The sequence below is a fragment of the Papio anubis genome, chromosome 1 (assembly GCF_008728515.1).
Source record: "Papio anubis isolate 15944 chromosome 1, Panubis1.0, whole genome shotgun sequence".
Classification (NCBI taxonomy): Eukaryota; Metazoa; Chordata; class Mammalia; order Primates; family Cercopithecidae; genus Papio; species Papio anubis.
Genome location: NC_044976.1, coordinates 117336955 through 117357730, shown reverse-complemented (window position 1 = coordinate 117357730; position 20776 = coordinate 117336955). Strand labels below are relative to the sequence as shown.

General features: G+C 38.4%; 1 protein-coding gene and 1 pseudogene across 1 annotated transcript in view; both read left to right on the top strand.

The window, feature by feature from the left end:
• Window positions 1–20776, top strand: part of WARS2 (tryptophanyl tRNA synthetase 2, mitochondrial) — a 112651-nt gene that overhangs the window by 40298 nt on the left and 51577 nt on the right. The gene's annotated exons all lie outside the window — the stretch shown is intronic.
• LOC103888146 lies at window positions 508–19994 on the top strand (annotated as a pseudogene).

The window sequence follows — 20776 nt, the reverse complement described above, 5'->3', positions numbered from 1 at the left end:
CTACCAGAATTATTTGACAGTTTTAAAAAATCTAGTATGGTGAAGAGGAGTAAAAAGACGACATTATGGCCTGAAGTTTCAGTACGAAAAAGTTAAAGTACAAATTCTCCTTTAAACCACAGGATTCCTTTTCCAGAGCTTTTAAAGCAGCTGTTGGGGCAGTGGCATATGATAATTAAAATAGTATATTATTAACTACTAGATATGGGCCTGATATTCCCATGTCTAGCTCTTATAAACTTGATTAGGCCCAAAGCTCTTGACCCAAACCCAAATGTTGGGATGTGAATTACCACCTATCTGAGGTAATGGGTACCAGAGACCAACCTGAGCTCCTGCATGCGGGAAGAACAAGTCAAGGGCGCCAGACCTGGCTCCAGCATAGGCTTATAGGGATAACAGAAAGGGCAAGACTCCTCTGGTGAAAAAGAAACAAACAACCACACACACACATACAAAGAAAAAAACCAACCAACCAACAGACAAGCAAACAAACATGGACTAGTCATGGTCCTTGAAGCTGATCAGTTCGATGAGCAATTCTTTGACACAAGTGTTAAACAAGATCAGATAAAGAAAGTAAGCTCTCTTGTTCTCTTTTCTGTGAATATTACCTGTTGTAGCAGAAAAAAAAGTAGAAAACTGCTGCTTTAGATCCCCATTTACTAAGTGAGAATAAAAAATGAGGAATCAACAAAGACAAAATTAGAGAAATCAGAGTGTAAAATACAAACAATACAGTGTAGCTTCATGAAAATGAGAGGGGAGTGTTTTGTAGATGATAATAAGCAGTGTCAGTTGATAGATTGAAAGAGATCATTGAAGAACAGCAAGACAAAAACAGCCTATTGAATTAAAGGATTAGGAATCATTTTTTTAATTTTAGAAGAGCTTTAGTAATTCTGTGGGTAAGAAAGCAGATTTGTGGAGAGATTAAGGTAGAGGGTAGCTTATGGGGAATTAAAGTGGTGGTGGCAGGTATGAAGTTCTTACAGGAATATTTGGGAAGAGTAGGAAAGGGAGAAATGACCCAAGATGGAGGTAAACCTTTTTATATTTCCATAGAGTAGGAGAGACTTGAAGGATCTGATAAAGAGATAAAGATTAAAGATGGAAAAAACATAAAACCTGATGGAGAAATATTCTGAAGAACACAGAAAGGATAGAATTAGTAGCACTGTGGGAAAGGGTTAATCTTAGAGGGACCCATTTCTGTGAAGTCGAGAGGATGGTTATCTATGTGGAAATATTTGGAAGTACGAAGTAGAAAAGTTGGTACAACGTACTGAATTCATTAAAGCAAGACCTGAGGTTACCTGTTAAATAGAGAGAAACTCTTGGGAGCTTAAGCAGACTGGAGATTTAAAATTAGTTCTAAGTAAAATAGAACAATGAATTAGGTGTGCTTGGCACGATCATGACTGTACAATAGACTTCTCAAGGGAATTACTATTTCATGACTGTTGTGTTCCCACTCCTCAACACAGTGTTTGGTCATGGCTAGCGCTCAATAAATGTAAATGGATGGATGAATGAATGAGGATTTGGTATTTTTATTTTAATTGAATCAAACTATTGCTCCCCCTCCCCAATCCCGGCCACTGCTTCCAACAAGGGCTTGAGTGAAGTTAAATGTAATCATTAAACTAAGTCCACAGTGGTCTAAAGTTTGTAAACAGGACTTGATACAATAGATGATATCTTTTTGATAAGCCCAAAATCGTGTGTGTTAGCTTTCTTAGGATAAAGGGTAGCAGTAATATTTTATTTTGGCAGTGCTGGATAAAAAGGGGGAGTTGTTAGATCTAGCACACATTGTTCTGCGGCTAGTAGCTCTGGAATATTTGTGGTTTCAGTGGCCCCTAAGGAGCCTGCTCTTTCCTGCTCTTGCGTCCTCATCAGAATATTCCAGTAACTTTGAGATCATTCAGATCTCCCTATTTAAAACTGAAGAAATGACTAGTATGTTTGTTAGGCTTGGGAGCTTGTGTTCAGGAATCCTGTTAGAGGTCATAAGTGAACACCAAGATTGCAGATTTGAGCACATATGGGTTTACTTCAGTAAAAGATTTTGATGAAAAAGAGGACAGGGACAGACACTGCTTGAAAACAGAAATAGGCTTATAGTCTTTTATTTTTCTGTGAGAATAAAGAAGAAAGTAATTATGAAATTTTATCATTTAATCATTTATTTAATAAGTATATATTAAGCACCTGTATTATGCAGAGAAAAATGTTAGTAAAATGTGATTTGTTAACTGGGAAACATTTTGAGTATCCTTCAAAAAAAGAATAGCATGACTCATATTATTTTTATTTTATTTTTATTTTTATTTGTACAAATTTATGGCATACATGTGAAGTTTTGTTACGTATATAATATATAATGTGAAATTTTGTTACATGTATATAATATGTAGTGATCAAGTAAGGGTACTTAGGGTGTCCATCATCCAAGTACAATGCATTTTTGTTAACTATATTCACCCTACTCTGCTGCCAAACATTGAAAGTATTCCTTTTATCGAACTGTATGTTTGCACCCTTTAACCCACTTCTCTTCATCCTCCCCTCTCACCCACACTCATCCCTCCCAGTCTCTGTTATCTATCTTTCCACTCTGCTTCCATATGATCAAATATTTTAGCTCCTACATATTAGTGAGAAGATGAGATGTTTGTCTTTTGGTGCCTGGCTTATTCCACTTGCCCTGAACGTGGCTCACACCTATAGTCTCAGCACTTCAGAACGCCAAGATGGGAGGATCACTTGAGCCCAGGAGTTCGAGACCAACCTGGGCAACATGGTAAAATCTCATCTCTACAACAAATACAGAAATTAACCGGGTGTGGCTGTTCAGGAGGCTGAGGTGGGTGAATCACTTGAGCTTGGGAGGTCAAAGCTACATTAAGCCGAGGTCAGGCCACTGCACTCCAGTCTGGGTGACAGTGAGACCCTGTCTCAAAACAAACAAAAACCCCCCAGTTCTATCCACATTGCTGTAAATGAAAGGGTTTTATTTTATTTTTTAATGTTTGTGTAGCATTCCATTGTATATATGTACACATTTTCTTTATCCATGAATCTGTTGATGAACACTTAGATTGATTCCATAGCTTTGCTATTGTGAATAGTGCTGCAATAAACATGCGAGTGCAGGTATCCCTTTGATATATTGATTTCTTTTTCTTTGGGTAGATATCCACTAGTGGGATTGCTGGATCAAATGCTAATTCTATTTTTAGTTTCTTAAGAAATCTCTGTACTGTTTTCCATAGCAGCTGTACTAGTTTCCATTCCTACCAGCAGTGTATAAGAGTTCTTTTTTTTCCACATCCTCACCAACATCCATTATTTTCTACCTTTTCTGATTTGGATAAGATGATATCTCATTGTGGTTTTAATTTGCATTTCTTTGATGATTAGTAATGTTGGAGATTTTTTGAAATACCTGTTTGCCATTTTCATGTCTTCTTTTGATGAATGTCTATTGATTTCCTTTCCCCACTTTTTAATGGGATTGATTTTCGTTTGTTTGTTTTGCTGTTGAGCTGAGTTCTTTGTATATTCTGGGTATTAGTCCCCTGTCAGATTAATAGTTTGCAGCTATCTTCTCCCATTCAACAGGTGTCTATTCACTCTGTTGATTATTTCTTAAACCAAAATTAAGCTTTTAAGTTTAATTAGGTCCTATTTGTCTATTTTTGGGTTTGTTGCCTGTGCATTTCAGGACTTAGTCATAAATTCTTTGCCTAGACCAATGTCCAGGAGAGGTTTTCCTGGGTATTATGCTAGTATTTTTATAGTTTCAGGTCTTATGTTTAAGTTTTTAATCTATTTTGAGTTGATTTCTCTATATGGTAAGAGATAAGGGTTCAGTTTCATTCTTCAATATGTGGCTCTCCAATTTTCCCAGCATTATTTATTGAAGAGCATGTCCCTTCTCCAGTGTAAGTTCGTGCTTATTCGAAATTTATTTCCTAATGAAAGTTGAAATAATTCTGATACTAAACCACACATTTATCCTCTACTAACTAGATGACATTAGGAGTTTGCTGTTTCTTCCTTACTGCTTAAGACATTAGAAAGATCAAAGCGTTTTCCTCCATATTGCTTTTGGTTCTTAGGAATCTCTGCAGTGGAAGGAAACTGTGACCCCCTTGAACCATAGCAGCAGCAGGTGAGGAGAAAAGGAACTCGATTTCAAAATATTTTGTTTTAAGATGTGTTTTGTTGTATTGAAGTCATCATACATCTGATATTGATTTTGAGATTCTTAATTCATTCTTTTTAAAGATTGAGATTAAAAAACCTAAACACATTTCCACTCAGTTTTCCCATAAATCCCATCTATTACCTCAATTCAAAACATCCTGATCCTGCAGTGTTGTGCTATGTTTCAGCCCTTGCTGAATTGGGAGTGCTCTTGGGTGTCTCGTGGGGTATGTGCAGTACTGTCTTCCAGAAAAGAGAAAATGACACTGTATTACAGGTTCAATGTATGCTCTAGCTAAGGGCAAAACTAGTCAAAAACCAAACTGAATTTATATTGAATTTCCCTATATACTTGTGAATGCCTCTTTCACAGAACATTATTAAAATAAATATCAGGGCCGGGCATGGTGGCTCACACCTGTAATCCCAGCACTTTGGGAGGCTGAGGTGGGCAGATCACCTGAAGTCAGGACCTCAAGACCAGCGTGGCGGACATGGTGAAACCCTGTTTCTACTAAAAATACAAAAATTAGCCGGACATGGTGGCATGAGCCTCTAATCCCAACTACTCGGAAGGCTGAGACAGGAGAATCACTTGAATCCAGGAGGTGAAGGTTGCATTGAGCTGAGATCACGCCATTGCACTCCACCCTGGGTGACAGAGCAAGACTCTGTCTTAAAAAATAATAATAAAGGCCAGGCATGGTGGCTCACGTCTGTAATCCCAGCACTTTCAAAGGCCAAGACAGGTGGATCACCTGAGGTCAGGAGTTCGAGACCAGCCTGGCCAACATGGCGAAACCTTGTCTCTGCTAAAAATAACAAAAATTAGCTGGGCGTGGTGGCAGCCTGTAATGCTAGCAACTTGGGAGGCTGAGGCAGGAGAATCACTTGAACCCAAGGGGCGGAGGTTGCAGTGAGCTGAGATCATGCCATTGCACTCCAGCCTGGGCAACAAGAGCTAAACTCTGTCTCAAAAGAAAAATAATAAAATAAAATGAAATAAAATAAATATCAGGAAATTATCACATAACATCTACTCTGAACTTTAAAGTGAGATTGCTTGCACTCTAAGGAGAGTTGAGGAACTTTATAAAGAGTTTATGAGGTAGCTTTTAAGCACTTATTATTCTAAGAGTGTTTTATTAAATTAATTTTAATGTATTAGGCATTTTTTTTGTTTCGTTTTGTTTTGTTTTGAGACAGTGTCTTACTCTGCTGCCCTGGTTGGAGTGCAGTGGCGCAATCTCAGCTCACTGCAACCTCCACCTCCTGGGTTCAAGCGATTCTTCTGCCTCAGCCTCCCGAGTAGCTTGGACTACAGGCACGTGCCACCATGTCCGGCTAATTTTTGTATTTTTAGTAGAGATAGGGTTTCACCATATTGGCCAGGCTGATCTCGAACTCCTGACCTCGTGATATGCCCGCCTCGGCCTCCCAAAGTGCTGGGATTACTGTTCTGATAGTTGTAGGTATTGTTACCTGAAAGATGGCCAGCATTTGGGTAGGCAGTCTGGGAAGGGATAATTTTCCCTACTCATCTTGGCAAATGGCCCGCCTCCATCTTCATCCATTGTGGGGACTCTGAGTGTCATGGGATTTAAGATGAGACTTTAGCTCCTGCATTTCATAAGCCTCATGTAGTATTCATTTCTACTTCATTCATATGCATATATTGAATCCCTGCCCTGTTGGTGTTAGGGATAACAGCATGGTTCTTTCCCTCGAGGATTTCACTGGCTGGTGAGGGTAGTGAGCATGTAGGAAAAGTGAGTTACAGTACAACTATGTGCTATAATAGAGGGAGGACAAAGCATTGTAGTTGCTTACAGGAGCAAGTGACTCATCTTGTCCTGGGGATTTGTAGAGTGCTCCACAAATGTGGTAACAGCTGCACCGGGTCTTAAAAGATATGTTGAAATTTGTTAGGTCAAGAAAGGGATGCCAGGCAGAGAGAATTGCAAGTGCAAAGTCTTGGAAGTTAGCAAGAGTATGGAAGTAAAATAAGTGTACAGTTCATGGAGTGGAATGGTAGAAGAAAAAGGCTGAAAAAGATAGACTTGATTCTTATTAACCCAGTAGTGCTGGTGGGGTGGGAGGTCAGCAAAAAAGTTAAAATTGTTAGAAATATGAGAAAACTTGAAAAATACTTTGTTATATAAAACATTGGATCGGTAATTGGGCTCTTTTTTCTGCTGCAGTATTTTTTAAAAATCACATATTCCTCAAGATAGAAAATAAAGAAAATCACTTCAGTATAACTCAACTGATGACATTTCAATAGCATTGTTCTTACCCAGCTGGGGTTCCACCTGTCCACACAAAACAGCTCTGTTCCACTTGGTACATACATTTCTCACTGTCCTTTACTGTTTGATGGTCCAGACATGAGCATTTACAGTTACTTTCTCAGTAACTATAATTATTTGATAGTAACAGCAAAACAAAAGTCTATGTTATTTTTCCCAAAAATGTCCAGGAGTTTACCAGTTGAGGCAAGCAATGGTATCACCTGTGGTACCAAGTATTTTATCATTAATAACTTTTCATGGTACAGTAATTTGTCATCTAAGTAGATGAAAATTAATGCAATTTCAAGATACATTTTCAGACCACGTGTTTGAAATTGTCAAAAATAAGAGCACTATTTTATTTTTTAAAAAGAAACATTGTAATTGTACATATTTATGGGGTGCAATTTAGTATTTTAATACATATGTATATAGTATAAAGAGCTATATTTTATTTATGCTAATTATTTTATCTGTTCAAATGTACTATACAGAAGAATTATGTACAACATGTAAAAATTTCCAGTTGGGGAAGAAGTCTCAAAAACTCATAAGTAAAAGCATTTAAAATTTTTACAGTTTGAGTGTGAGTGTTGATTTTATGTTGACTATTAAAAATTATAAGTTATTGACTTAAAGCATATTTGCAAAAGTAGAATATACCCATATAAAGCTGTAAAATATATAAAAATCAGAATTGAAAGTGTATTGTTTACTGCAAAAGGGACATGGTAAATATTTCGCTGGTGAATAAAGTAAACTTGTTCCAGTTGTTAGAAAAGCAAAATAAGGCCAGGTGCGGTGGCTCACCCTTGTAATCCCAGCACTTTGGGAGGCTGAGCGGGGCGGATCATGAGGTCAGGAGATCCAGACCATCCTGGCTAACACGGTGAAACCCCGGCTCTACTAAAAATACAAAAATTTAGGCAAGCGTGGTGGCGGGCGCCTGTAGTCCCAGCTACTTGGAAGGCTGAGGCAGCAGAATGGCGTGCGCCCAGGAGGCGGAGCTTGCAGTGAGCCGAGATTGCGCCACAGCACTCCAGCCTGGGCGACAGAGCGAGACTCCATCTAAAAAAAAAAAAGAAAAGAAAAAGAAAATATAAAGAAGAACATTATTTTGACCTTTACATTTACAACTTGATTACTACAAGAATGCTCATATTCCAAATGAAATAATTTACATTAGAGAAACAAAACTATGGTGCTGCATTACTTTACAAGTGAAATAAATATTTCCTCAGTGTATTAAACAATACATTATAAGCTAACTTAATAACAATTTTAAAATTGCAATCAATTTATGCAAGCAATCAGGAAACGAAAGGCTCTCTTAATTAAAGAAATGTCCTTGAATTTTATTAGGCACAATAAGACAACTGACTAGGAGTGTAGAGTTATTTTATAAACATACAGACACACACAGAGCAAGTGCAAATTAGAGCCATGATGGTGCCACTAAACATGAGTGGAAGATTCGATGTGATGGTAAAATTTTAGAGGAAGAACTAAGTACTTGATTGTGTCAAATTTTAAGGTTTACCAGTAAGTTTGAGAAACTTAAAACTCTTCAGTGCCCCCCAATACTGACACTTCCTTGATAACACCCTCTCTGCATCTCTATATAGATTGCCAGTTTCTTTAAAACTTGTGTAAGAGACTCAAAGATATGAAATGCAGTAAGCTGTGTGGTGTGTCAGAAATATATTGGACTACTGGCCGGGTGCAGTGACTTGCTGCTGTAATCCTAGCACTCTGGGAGGCTGAGGCGCATGGATCACAAGGTCAGGAGTTCAAGACCAGCCTGGCCAAGATGGTGAAACCCTGTCTCTACTAAAAATACAAAAATTAACCGGGTGCGGTGGCAGGCTCCTGTAATCCCAGCTACTTGAGAGGCTGAAGCAGGAGAATCCCTTGAAACTGGGGGCGGCGGGGGGCTGCGGGGGGCGGCAGGGGGCGCGGAGGTTGCAGTGAGCCTAGATCGCCACTGCACTCCAGCCTGGGCGACAGAGTGAGACTCCGTCTCAAAAAAAAAAAAGAAAAGAAAAGAAAAGAAAGAAGTGTTTAGTTCACAGTGAAAGGAATGTTGACTTTGAAATTATGGATTTATATTAATGTCACTGTAAACCAGTGGGAATGGTAATTTTTAAACAAACTTGCTAAATATTGAGAGACTAAACTACTAAGTTAATAAATTACATATAGCAGTGTAGCTTTTCGCTCTAGATGGTGTCTCACAATGGATTTCTGTTGCTTGACTATTTTCTTAGTGAGTAGTTAAACTAAGGTAGTGACTGAGATTTAGTGATCTGGCTAAGTATTTTGAAAGACATTTTGAATAATATAGTTTAGTGTTAACAGGGAATTAAATATGATTTTTTTCTTAGTCATTTCACCTTCCCTGTACTGTATATTTGGAATTGATCATTAAAAAAACTCCAAAAGAAAAATTAATATATATAGGACTATTTGTTCCCTAACCTTATAGACTGTCATTCAGAGCTTCCAGAGATTACTGAGATGATCTTTTAAACATAAAGAGGGATAGTGAATTAATGATTGGCTGATACTGGTTTGCAAATTTGAATTTTTCTTTCTTTTTTCCTCTGAGGTTATTTTATTACATACAAGAATTCTTTGTAAAGGATGAAATGGAGAGATGTAGGTCAGAGGATACAAAGTAGTAGATATGTAGGATGAACAAGTCTAGAGATCTAAATACAACATGAGGACTATAGGTAATAAAATTGTACTGTATTTGGGATTGATACTACATAAGAATTTAACTGCTTTTGACATAAAAACAAAAGAAATCGATAACTATGTAGGATGATGGATATGTTAATTTACTATAGTAACCTTTTTGGTATCTGTATATATCCCATAATATCATGCTGTATACCTTAAATATACACAATAACATTTATTTTTTAGAAAAGAAATTTTTATAAAGAACTTCAAAGAAAATTTAAAGGCATATTTACTTGTTTTTTTAAAGTAAAAGATATAGTTTACTGCTTATTTAAAAAAACAAACACACACATATCTCAAAACTGTTTGGGCTGGGGTAATTATGCCAAAAAACAATCTCAAGGTTTCAAAGGGAAAAAAAAGTCCTTTTGGAGAGCAATAATCGATCATGGAAGTTGAAGTAGCGCATGCCGTACTGCTTCATCTGGAAAATGGTATAGAATCAATATATATATATATATTTTTTAACCAAAGGACATAAGTATTTGCTAAGTTTAAATTTACATTTTTGTGAGCAATTACAGCATAATGAAAATTTCAGGAGCTACTGTTTAAATGAAAGAAATAAATGGAGCAAAGTCAACTATGTGCAGTAATTTTACGGAATCAATGCAAATGTGATCCTAGAACTTTGATCCCAGAACAAAGTAACAGCAAATTCATCTATGATTACAGCCCCTTAGTTGATGGCTGTTTGTTTATTTGACATGGTCTATGTAATAATGCTTCCTGCCTCTCAGCACCTCTACCTACATACAGTTGTAGTTGTGGTTATGTCAGTCACCATAACAAACAGTGCAGAATACCTTTATTCTACTCTGCATTCCTGAGCTACTCTGCATTGCCCCAGGGCTTGCACAGTCTTGGAAGAGAAGGCCAGTGTCCTGGATGTGAATTTCTTACAGAAATAGTAACCAGATTACAGATCCTGAACAACTGACCTTACTTACCTTACCAGTTTAAGACATTAGTCAAGTGTGCTGTTAATAGTTTTCTAAGGCTGCCATAACAAAATACCACAAACTGGGTGGCCTGAAAGAACAGAAATGTATTCTTTCACAGTTCTGGAGGCTAGCAATCTGACACTGAGGTGTTGGCAGGGCATGCTTCTTAAGACTTTAAGGAAGAACCCTTCCTTGTCTCTTCCTAGCTGCTGGTGGCTCTTGGCAATCCTTGGGATTTTCTTGAATTGTAGCTGCATCACTCCAGTCTCTGCCTCCATTGTCACGTGGCCCTCTTCCCTCTATGTGTCTGTGTCTTCTCTTCTTTTAAAGACACCAGTCATTGAATTTAGAGCCCACTATAATCCAGTATGACCTCATCTTAACTGATTACATCTGCGAAGATCCTATTTCCAAATAAGGTTACATTCTGAAGTTCTAGGTGGACATGAATTTTGGAGGGACATAATGCAACCCACTACACCAAGCAACAGAAGTACAGTACATTTAATTTCCTCTAGAATAATGACATGTCATTTTGTTTATGTTTTAGGCTTTAATTTATAGATCCTGAAGATTACTCGGTGGTTTTTCGGTGAATATGATACTTACTCTAGTGTTAGGATAATCAATGAAAAATAGCATGTTATAAAATGTTAAATGTAAAACTTGAACCCTGAATTTCTCATAAGACTTCTTACTTGCTTAATTAACGTTGATTCATGGGGATAATTGCCCTGACTATGTCTCAGTAATCTACATGTATTTGAAGTCAGATTATGAAGGATTTTATACACTAAATTAAGGGTTTGGATTTGACTCTGTGAAAAAGGAAGAATTAGTGGAGATTCATTACTTTTAAATGATAGTTCAGGTAGTAGTATAAAATAAACTCTGAAAAAAGCTATTGAAACAGCACAGGTAAGATGATTGTGGTTTAGATTACATTGATGGAGATGGAGAAATGAAATTGTATTGAGAAATATTTCTGATGATTTAGTACTTGATTAGATGATGAAGATAGCTAATATTTATTAAGTATTTTCTATGTGCCAGGCACCAATCTAAACACTTTTTATGTATTAATTTAATTCTTGCAATTCTCCTATAAATCAGTACTATTAAAATTTTTATTTCAGGTGATGAAACTGAGGCAAAAATACTTGCCAAAGATCACATAGCTATAATTGGAGGAGGCAGGATTCGAACCATCAGAATCTGGTAAGGGAAAGGAAGGAGTTGGAGATGAATCTTAAGGTTAGGAGATTAGGTAGATGGTTGTATCATTAGCCAGAATTGAGAATACAGTGCAGAATAGGGGAGAGTTGACCTGAAGGTCATGAGTCAGTAGATTTAGTCTGGGATATAGTATTAAGTTTGAAGAGCTACTCATGAGAAGTAGGACAGGTGATAGTAAGTACTAAAAATAATATTTGATGTTAATTAATTTTTTAGATTAATTTCCTCAATAAAGATAACATCATTTTAAATGTATACATTATGCAGCTATGGTAAAACGTGAAGAATTGGTGATGCTGTCTACTAGTCCTGAAAAGCAAGAGTGCTTTAACGGTGCAATTCCTTGTGATAACTCATTCTCATATCATCCCTACATTAAGTTAGGTAGGCAAATAACTATCTTACTTGGAACTTTGTGAATGTTTTGGTCAGTCAGAGAAAGTAGAGGAATTCCTAAGTTTGTACCCAGCCGGTCATTAGTGAATTTACTTCATTACAAATTCCCTTTACACTCTTACTCTTTGATTCACGCATCCCACCAAATATACCCCTGCATTGCTCTAACCACGGGGAATTCTAGTTCAAACTGGGCAGTTTATGGGAACTGCTTTTGTTGAAATGATTAAATAAAGAAATGCCTGTGAATTCTCCTTCCGAAGCACCGCCTGTTTTCTGTGTCATTTTGGTCTCATTAATCAGTGTTGCAGCCAGGCAGACACTGTGCTGTGTATTTTACTGTCCTCAGCACAGCGGCTTCTACGTCTCTGCTCCCAGGCTGACACATTGGGGAAAAAGAGAGAGGGAAACCATCAATCTTCCCAGTTGCACATGTCAGCAGTGATTCCTTCCCCCTTCCTGTTGGCTGTCTCTCTCACCACCTGTGTTTAGAATTAGCACTGAAGCTGCTGCCCAGATGAATGAGAACCACTGTCCTTGTCACCTGCCCTGGTACGGGCCACCACTTCTCAATGAAACAAGTATATCAAGCAGTCAGTTATCTTTAGCGTGAGCAATGTAAGAGAATCACACACCCCTTAAAAGTTTATTATAACATAAAATTAAAATTTTAGGCCATACATTCTAGTGAATCAAAGGGACAAAAGCAAATAATTTCTTGAGTGTCTTGCTATCTTCACATAATCTCCCTCTGAAGTACATATGGCTGAAATTGATCGACCTGGGTTCAAGTCGTGGCTCCACTATTTACTAGCTATGGATGACTCATTTAACCCTTCTGTGCCTCAGTTCCTTCATTCTTGTGAAACAAGGATGATAGTACCTCAGAGTTTTTATGAGGATCAAATGAGATAATACATTTATAGCTCTTGCTATAATGCTTCCCATGTAGTAAGCACTCAATAGATGTTAGCTATTATTACCATTAACCCCATTGTCCAAATAATAAAACTGAGTTTCAGAGAGGTTACATAATATGCGAAAGGCACTAGGAGGCATAGAAGGAATCTGAACCTAGCACTGTCTGATCCTCAAAACTCATGTCCTTTAGATTACACTGCATTGTTTCCATTTTAGTTTCATTTTACAAATAACTTAATATCTGAACTTAATAAATCATTTAACATTGTCTGTGTCTTAATTTCTCATTACTTAAAATGAAAATGGTAATAACCAACATTCCTGTTAGTATGAGATTCTTTTAGTTACATATCAAGTAATTCGATCAGACCATATGCTGATAAACTAGGCCTATTTTTCTCTTGAGACAGGATCTTCCTCTGTTACCCAGGTTGGAGTATGGTAGCACAATCATGACTCACTGCAGCCTTGATATCCAGGCTCAAGCAATCCTCCCACCTCAGCCTCCTGAGTAGCTGGTACTACAGACCTGTGCCACCAGGCCTGGCTAATTTGCCTTTATTTATTTTGTTTTGTTTTGTTTTATTTTAATTTAATTTAATTTAATTTTATTTTATTTTATTTTATTTTATTTTATTTTTCTGGTAGAGACAGGGTCTCCCTATGTTGCCCAGGCTGGTTTCAAACTCCTGGTTCAAGTGATCCTACCACCTCGGCCTCCCAAAGTATTGGGATTACAGGTGTGAGCCACTGCATCTGGCCCAGGCTTATTTTTAAAATTTGGTGACAGAAAAATGACATGCATTTTTAAAAATGTTAAACAATACAAAAAAGTCAAAAAGGAAGTAATTACTCCCATTTCCTTGTATAACCACTAGTAAGTTAGGTATGTAGGCTGTCTTCCTTGTCAGCATTTATCTATTTAACAAATGTCTATATAGAACCTTCAGGGGAGTACTGTCATTCCTCCCATTTTACAGCTAAGGAAGTTCCCTGTTTTGCACAAGGAAGCACAGCTGGTGCACAAGAAGGCTGGCACTGGACTCACATGTCTGACTCTAGATTTGGGCTCCTCACCTCCACCCTGTGCCAATTCTCAGTACTGAACAGGACCTACCTTCTTATTTATTCCATAGTATTTCATTATATAAAAAGAAAACTATAACTTATTTACTATTTCCCCTACTGATGGACATTAGTTACTTATAATTCTTTTTTTTTTTTTTTCTTCAACTTTAAAGCTCAAGGCTACATGTGCAGGATGTGCAGATTTGTTACATAGGTAGATGTGTGCCATGGTGGTTTGCTACATAGATCATCCTGTCACCTAAGTATGAAGCCCAGCATCCATTAACTATTCTTCCTGATGCTCTCTCTCCCCAGCCTGACAGGCCTCAGTGTGTGGTGTTCCCCACTATGTGTGTCCTTGTGTTCTCATCAGTCAGCTCCCACTTATAAGTAAGAACATGTGGTATTTGGTTTTCTGTTCCTGGGTTAGTTTGCTGAGGATCATGTCTTCCAACTCCATCTGTGTCCCTGCAAAGGATATGATCTCATTCCTTTTTATGGCTGCATAGAATTCCATGGTGTATATGTACCAGTATAATTCTTTCATAATTAAATAATCAGGGGGAACACCAGATCTTCTTACATTCTTGTGTGAGTATTTCTATAGGAAAGATTTCCATACATTGAATGGTTGGGTCAAAATAAAACAAAATTTTGATCTCCAGAAATGGTCAGATTACTGAGAGCTTACTCTGTGCCAGGGTTATACTAATGAACTTGTCACAGTCCTCCTAACCACCCTACAAGATAGGTACTATTATTATCCCTATTTTGTATGTGTTCAATGCCACGTAAGTAATTGGGCAAGTCTTGAATCCCAACAGTGTGGCATTAGATTCTGCCTCTCAACCGTGGTTTATAACCAAGCTAGTTATCACAATCATATTTTAGTGCTTGGTTTTGTCATTCTTCTAACTTACTATAAGGTTGAGTTAACAATCTGAGCTGACAGAAGGGTCTGAACTGATGCAAATGTGGTCTGTCTACCTGTAGTCTTATATCAGTCTACAGGTTGGATGAGAAAGGGAGCCATGATTGGCTGGAACATGAGACTTACTTGCTCTTGGAAGAGGTGAAATAACAGTCAAAGAAATCCCCTTTTTTGTAAACTATTTTATGCCAGGCAAATAACTTTAGAAATGTTTTTTCCTGTTCGTATTGTGGGTACTTTGTAAGAAATTCACACTGTCTCTCAAAGGTTCAGAACACTTGAGATAGTCATGGAATTACATCATACATTATATATAAGAATTACTGGGCATCTCAGCTTCACTTACCCAAGGCCACCTGGTGTTAGTCCAGGACGTGGCCAACCAACTGAGCTAACCGTGAGACCCACTTACAGTGCTTGACTGTTGAATCCAGACTTTCTGGTAGGAAAGATCAGAAGGAAGTAGGGAGTTTGCCAAGCAGGGACATGGGTAGAAAAATATATCTATGCAGAGATAATTTTGTCTCCAATCCATTACAGTTCTGATACTGGACACTCCTCAGTGGTATTACTTCCTTGGTGATGTCCAGGCTGTATATGCTTTCTAAATCCCTAAGCCATAGAGATTTATGGACTTGGACTTTGCCGAGTAAGTCTCTCTAGGCGTCGAAGATGGCGTGCCTACTTGTTGTCACAGGTGTCTTCTCTCACCAGCATAGAGGCTATGACCACAGCTTCATAATCTTCTGTCCTTCATGGCTGCTGCATTAATATCCAAACTGCTGGGAGCCAAAGCGGCCTCTGCCCATATGTGATTAAATCACTGCCTTAGAGATTTCATTATCTTGAAATGTAAATTACTAGGAAGTGAACTTACTCCTCATATTTTTCATCCTTTTATTTGTGTGTGTGTGTGTGTGTGTGTGTGTGTGTGTGTGTGTGTGTGTGTTTCAGTGTTTCCTAGCAGGTTGGCAGCTTTGGAAGATAATTATGTAGTAGTTGGCTTAGAACAGTGGTGTCTCATTCATGGCCTCATGTTAGAATCACCTGGGGAGCTTTTAAAACTCCCATTGCTCACGCCAAATCCCAGACTGATTAAATCAGAATCTCTGGGGGTGGTGCCCAGGCATCAGTATTTTTTAAAGCTCCCAAGTGATTACAGTGCAGCCAAGATTGAGAACTGTTGGCTTAGAAGGGACCTTCTTTTTTTCATTCATAATGTTTTTATCTGTACCTCATTTTCTGCAGTTGAAGTGAATTTTAAGAATAGATTATTGGTGCCCAAAAACCTCGCTCAAACTTTAGCATACATCAGAATCACTGGAGAGGCTTGTTAAAGCAGGGTTGCATAAATGTTCTCATTTCTTCTTCTCTGATAAGCCCCACTCTTAGAATTCTTGATTTAGTAAGTCTGGGTTGGAACCCAAGACTGCATTTTTAACAAGTTCCCAAGCTGTGATGATACTGCTGGTCCTGGGAACACACTTTGAGAGCTTCTGCTCTAATCCCTTCTTCTCACCTTCTTTCTGCTCTTTTCTTTTCCACCAGCGGTGACCAGGGCTGCCACCTCTGGCAGTCCATACAATATCAGTGTTAGGAAAGGCAATGAATGCATAAGGATGTTTAACCTGTTACCCCACCTCAAAGTAATCATACAATTTAAAAAGAATTTACTGTATATACAAATACAATTTCCTCTGCATGCATAATTGCTCCCCTTAAGTCCTTTCTAATACAAAATCAAAGCCACCACTGAATAGATTTCTGGTGTCCAAAATGGACCTTGGATTCCGCCTTCCTACAGAAACAATTTTATGGATGCTGGTTAGGTACAGATGAAATCATGCTGTTAAAACCATTCTTCAAGAATATTATAGGCTCAAAGAGACTTTGATGGTCTGCTTCCCATTTAAAGAATTCAATTTCTGAGTTTCAAAGAACCCATTTTTAAACAAACTCTTAGAATGTAACTTAACAATTGCCTGCAACTGAAACATTTGGCTTATTTTGTTTATAGTTATTTTACCCTTTACATTTGGAGCTAAAGTATGGAAGAAAAGATTTGTCATGATTCAGTTAACATTTATTAGGGGACCACAATGTACCTGGCACTGTGCTATTTACTGAGTATATAAAGAGGGAAAACATAGCCCCTGCCCTAGAAGAGCTCATATTCTAGGCGGGAAAATAAATCTATGGAGCAAATTAAAAAAAAATTTACCAAGTTACCAATGTGATATGTTCAATAATGAAGAATTGATGAAGGAGGCATCTGTTCTTCTGAGCGAGAGAAAGAGAGACATTGATGGTGTGTGTGGTGGAGCATGGAGCATGTGTGGGTGTGTTTAGTAAGAGGAAGGAGCATGTTTAAGAGTCTTAGAATCAGGGAGAGATTGTTAGGGCCTAATAACCAAGGAGGGTTCCCCATGCAGAAAAGAGGGTAAAGGGCATTCTAGGATGATGGAAGAGTGTGAATGAAGAGGGTAATACTCTACAGAAGAAAGGCAAGTAGTCAGCTGCGTTCCCCAGGAGGTATGATTGGAGAATGACTGGGAAGGGCATTGACCACCCCACAAAGTCAGAGTCTTATCTCAGAGGAAGAAATGAGAAGAGTTATGCTAAGTCAGCATATGTGATATTTGTACCTCTAGCCCATATTTTACTATCTTTCTTCTCCTGTATATTCCCCAATATCGTGAGGAAGACAGTTTCAATTTCAACAAAATATTAATACTTTGAAAATGTCTGAAGGTGGTTTTCAGACTGTGCTCTGAGAAGCCCCCTTGTGCTTGTCTGGGGTGAGGTCAAAAGAGCAGTCGGGACCCACCAGAGCTCCCCCACTGACTCTGCTATTATCCATCTACCTCTCAAGCTTTTCTTTGGAAAATTCCACTTATTAGGCACATCTAAGAATATTATATTTGAAAAAGGGTATACAATTAGAAAAGTTTTAAAACCAATGTGATTTAATCCTCACATGTTTAGTAACAGTCTGCCAACTTGGTGTGGATAGCCACATCTCTCAGCTGCTGGCCAAAGGATAAATGTTCTCAGATAATTAGCTGAAGAGGGGAATCAGGCAGGTGTCAATATGGATGTGTGAGCAGTGATAATTGTTGGTATGATAAGCGTTTAGTTGGCCACAAGAGATAATGACAATATCATATACCCCCAGAATGAACACCTGAAAATCAATGTTAGAATTTTCTTATGAATGCCAGGTGCAATTGCTCACAGCTGTCATCCCAGCACTCTGGGAGGCCAAGGCAACAGGATCACTTAAGGCTAGGAGTTTGAGACCAACCTGGGCAAGACAGCAAGACCCCGCCTCTACAAGAAATTTAAAACATTAGCCAGAGTATGCACCAGGCTGCCTTGCCTGGGCACTGATACCTGAATGCTGAGCGCGAGCCTACGGAGGTGAACCCTTTTACTAAAGTGAAGCTGATCAACGAACTGAATGAGTGAGAGGTCCAGCTTGGGGTGGCCAATAAGATGTCCTAGCACTCCTAGTACAAGGACAGCACCTGGATCTTCCTGGGAGGGCTTCCTTATGAGCTGACTGAAGGGGACATCATCTGTGTGTTCTCACAATATGGAGAGATTGTTAACATTAATCTCATGTGGGACAAGAAGACTGGGAAATCCAAGGGATTCTATTTCCTCTGCTATGAAGACCAGAGGAGCACAATTCTGGCCATTGACAATTTTAATGGGATCAAGATCAAAGGAAGAACTATCTGAGTGGATCATGTGTCTAACTACAGGGTTCTAAGGACTTAGAAGAAATGGACGATGTGACCAAAGAGCTCCAGGAGAAGGGCTGTGGGGCTCGTACCTCCTCACCAAGTTTGTCTGAGAGCTCTGAAGATGAAAAACCAACAAAAAAGCGCAAAAAAAGACAAAAAGGAAAAAAAGAAAATAAAAAGAGAAAACTGACCGGGAGATACAGGCAGAGCAACCATCCTCTTCGTCACCCAGAAGCAAGACAGTAAAGGAAAAGGATGACCCTGGCCCTAAGAAGCACAGCAGCAAGAACTCGGAGAGTGCTCAAAAGTCAATGCCCAGGGAGGGGCGGAAGCTCCCCAAGGCCAGGACTGCCTGCTCTGGTGGGGCAGAGAACCTAGAGAGGGAGCTGAAGAAGGAGAAACCAAGCACCAGCGCAGGTCCTCAAGCAGGAGGGAGGCAAGAGAAGAAAAGACCAGGGATAAGGACAGAGGGAGGAGCTCAGACACACTTTCTAGCCCGTACAACGGGCGTTCTGAAGGGCGTAGTCATAGAAGTCGAAGCAGGAGCCGAGATAAATCCATAGGCATAAAAGGACCTGGCGCTGCCGGGAGCAGGAGTCTTCGAATCCCAGTGACTGTAGGCGTCACTGAAGACTGTTAAGCTGCTCAGTAGATTTGGAAATAATTATGTTTTCTAAATGCAGTCAAGTTCAGTTGGGTTGTTACTATTTTTGTATCTAAAGCTCCTGGGGCTAGATTCTTTTAACCTCTTGAGTATTAGAGTCATTGAGAGGGCTGCAGTTTCAACAGCTACATATCCTGGATAGTCTTCCTACCATTCATTGTCCCTGAACCAGAGTATGTGTCCTGAATTTTGGTTCATAAATATGGCTCTTGAACCCATAGACCCCAGTTAAAGATGGAATTTTCAGGAAAGGGAAAATACCAGATAATTCTAGAATTCTAGTTTTGTGTTTGATATTTAGAGCTCAGCATCATGGGACCTTTCCAGTTACTAGGTTTGGACAGCTTGATGTGAATGAATGGGATAGGATTTGTAACATCAACCAGCTCCATGCCCAAAACCACCTGTTTAAAAACATGTTTAATGTCTTTTCTTTTTCATTACAACTTTTTTGTTTGATAGGCCTCTTTCCAAATTTTTCCTTGCAATGTATTTATTATTTATTTGTATTGAGGTGAAATTCACATAACATAAAGTTAACCATTTTAAAAGGAACAATTCAGTGACATTTGGTACTGAAAATCCACAATGTTGTGTAACCATCGCCTCTGTTTAGTTCTAAAACATTTTTTATCATCCCAAAATGAAACCCTGTACCCATTAAACAAGAACTCTCCATTTCCTCCGTCCTCCCCGTCCCTAGCAACCACCAACTGACTTCCTGTTTATGGGTTCGCCTATTCTGAATATTTCATATAAATTGAATTATACACACACAAAAAATTAGCCAACGTAGTTGTGTATTCGTCTAGTACCAGCTACTTGGGAGGGTGGGCGAACTGCTTGAGCCTAGGGGTTTGAGGCTGCAGTGAGCTCTGATCATCCACAGTACTCCAGCCTGGGCAACAGAGAGACACCCTGTCTCAAAAAAAAAAAAAAAAAAAAAAAAAAAAAATTCTTATGAGGAAAAACTAACTTTTAAAAACATTTTATATCATTTTTTATACTTTTAAAACTGTAGTGCTTCTTGATGTATTACCTGTACTTACTGTCCTGTTCAAGATAAAAATATGCTGTGTTAGTTAGTATGTTATGGCAAGAATATGACACTTGCTGATTTGGTTTAGCAAGTAGTGTTATTAGGAATTAAAATATTTTGCACTGCATTTAATTTTCTAATTATTTATGTCATGTTTAGATAATTGTTAATTTAGTTTTAATCATCTTTCTAAGGAAAAAAAGGACTTGCCTCCTTATTCTTTACTTACGTATAAACTTTGCGTTTAAATATAGATTAACTGCCCTGAGGTGATGATGTAATCCTTCCTGGGAGCCAAAGCTTCATGACTTTATATTTCATCATTTCTGTCTGCTGGGGAGACAGAAAAAAAGACCTGAAGAAAATAGCCCAAAGAGATGTTTAGGTACAAAAGAAATAGCTACAGGAGAAAAGAACAGTGTAAAATTAAAAACCTGGCGTCTTAGTTCACTCGTACTGCTGTAACAAAATACTACAGACTGGGTAATTTATGTAGAACAGATATTTATTTCTTACAGTTCTGGAGGCTAGGACGGCCCCAAGAGCGAGGCACCAGCTTTGGTGTGTGGTAAGG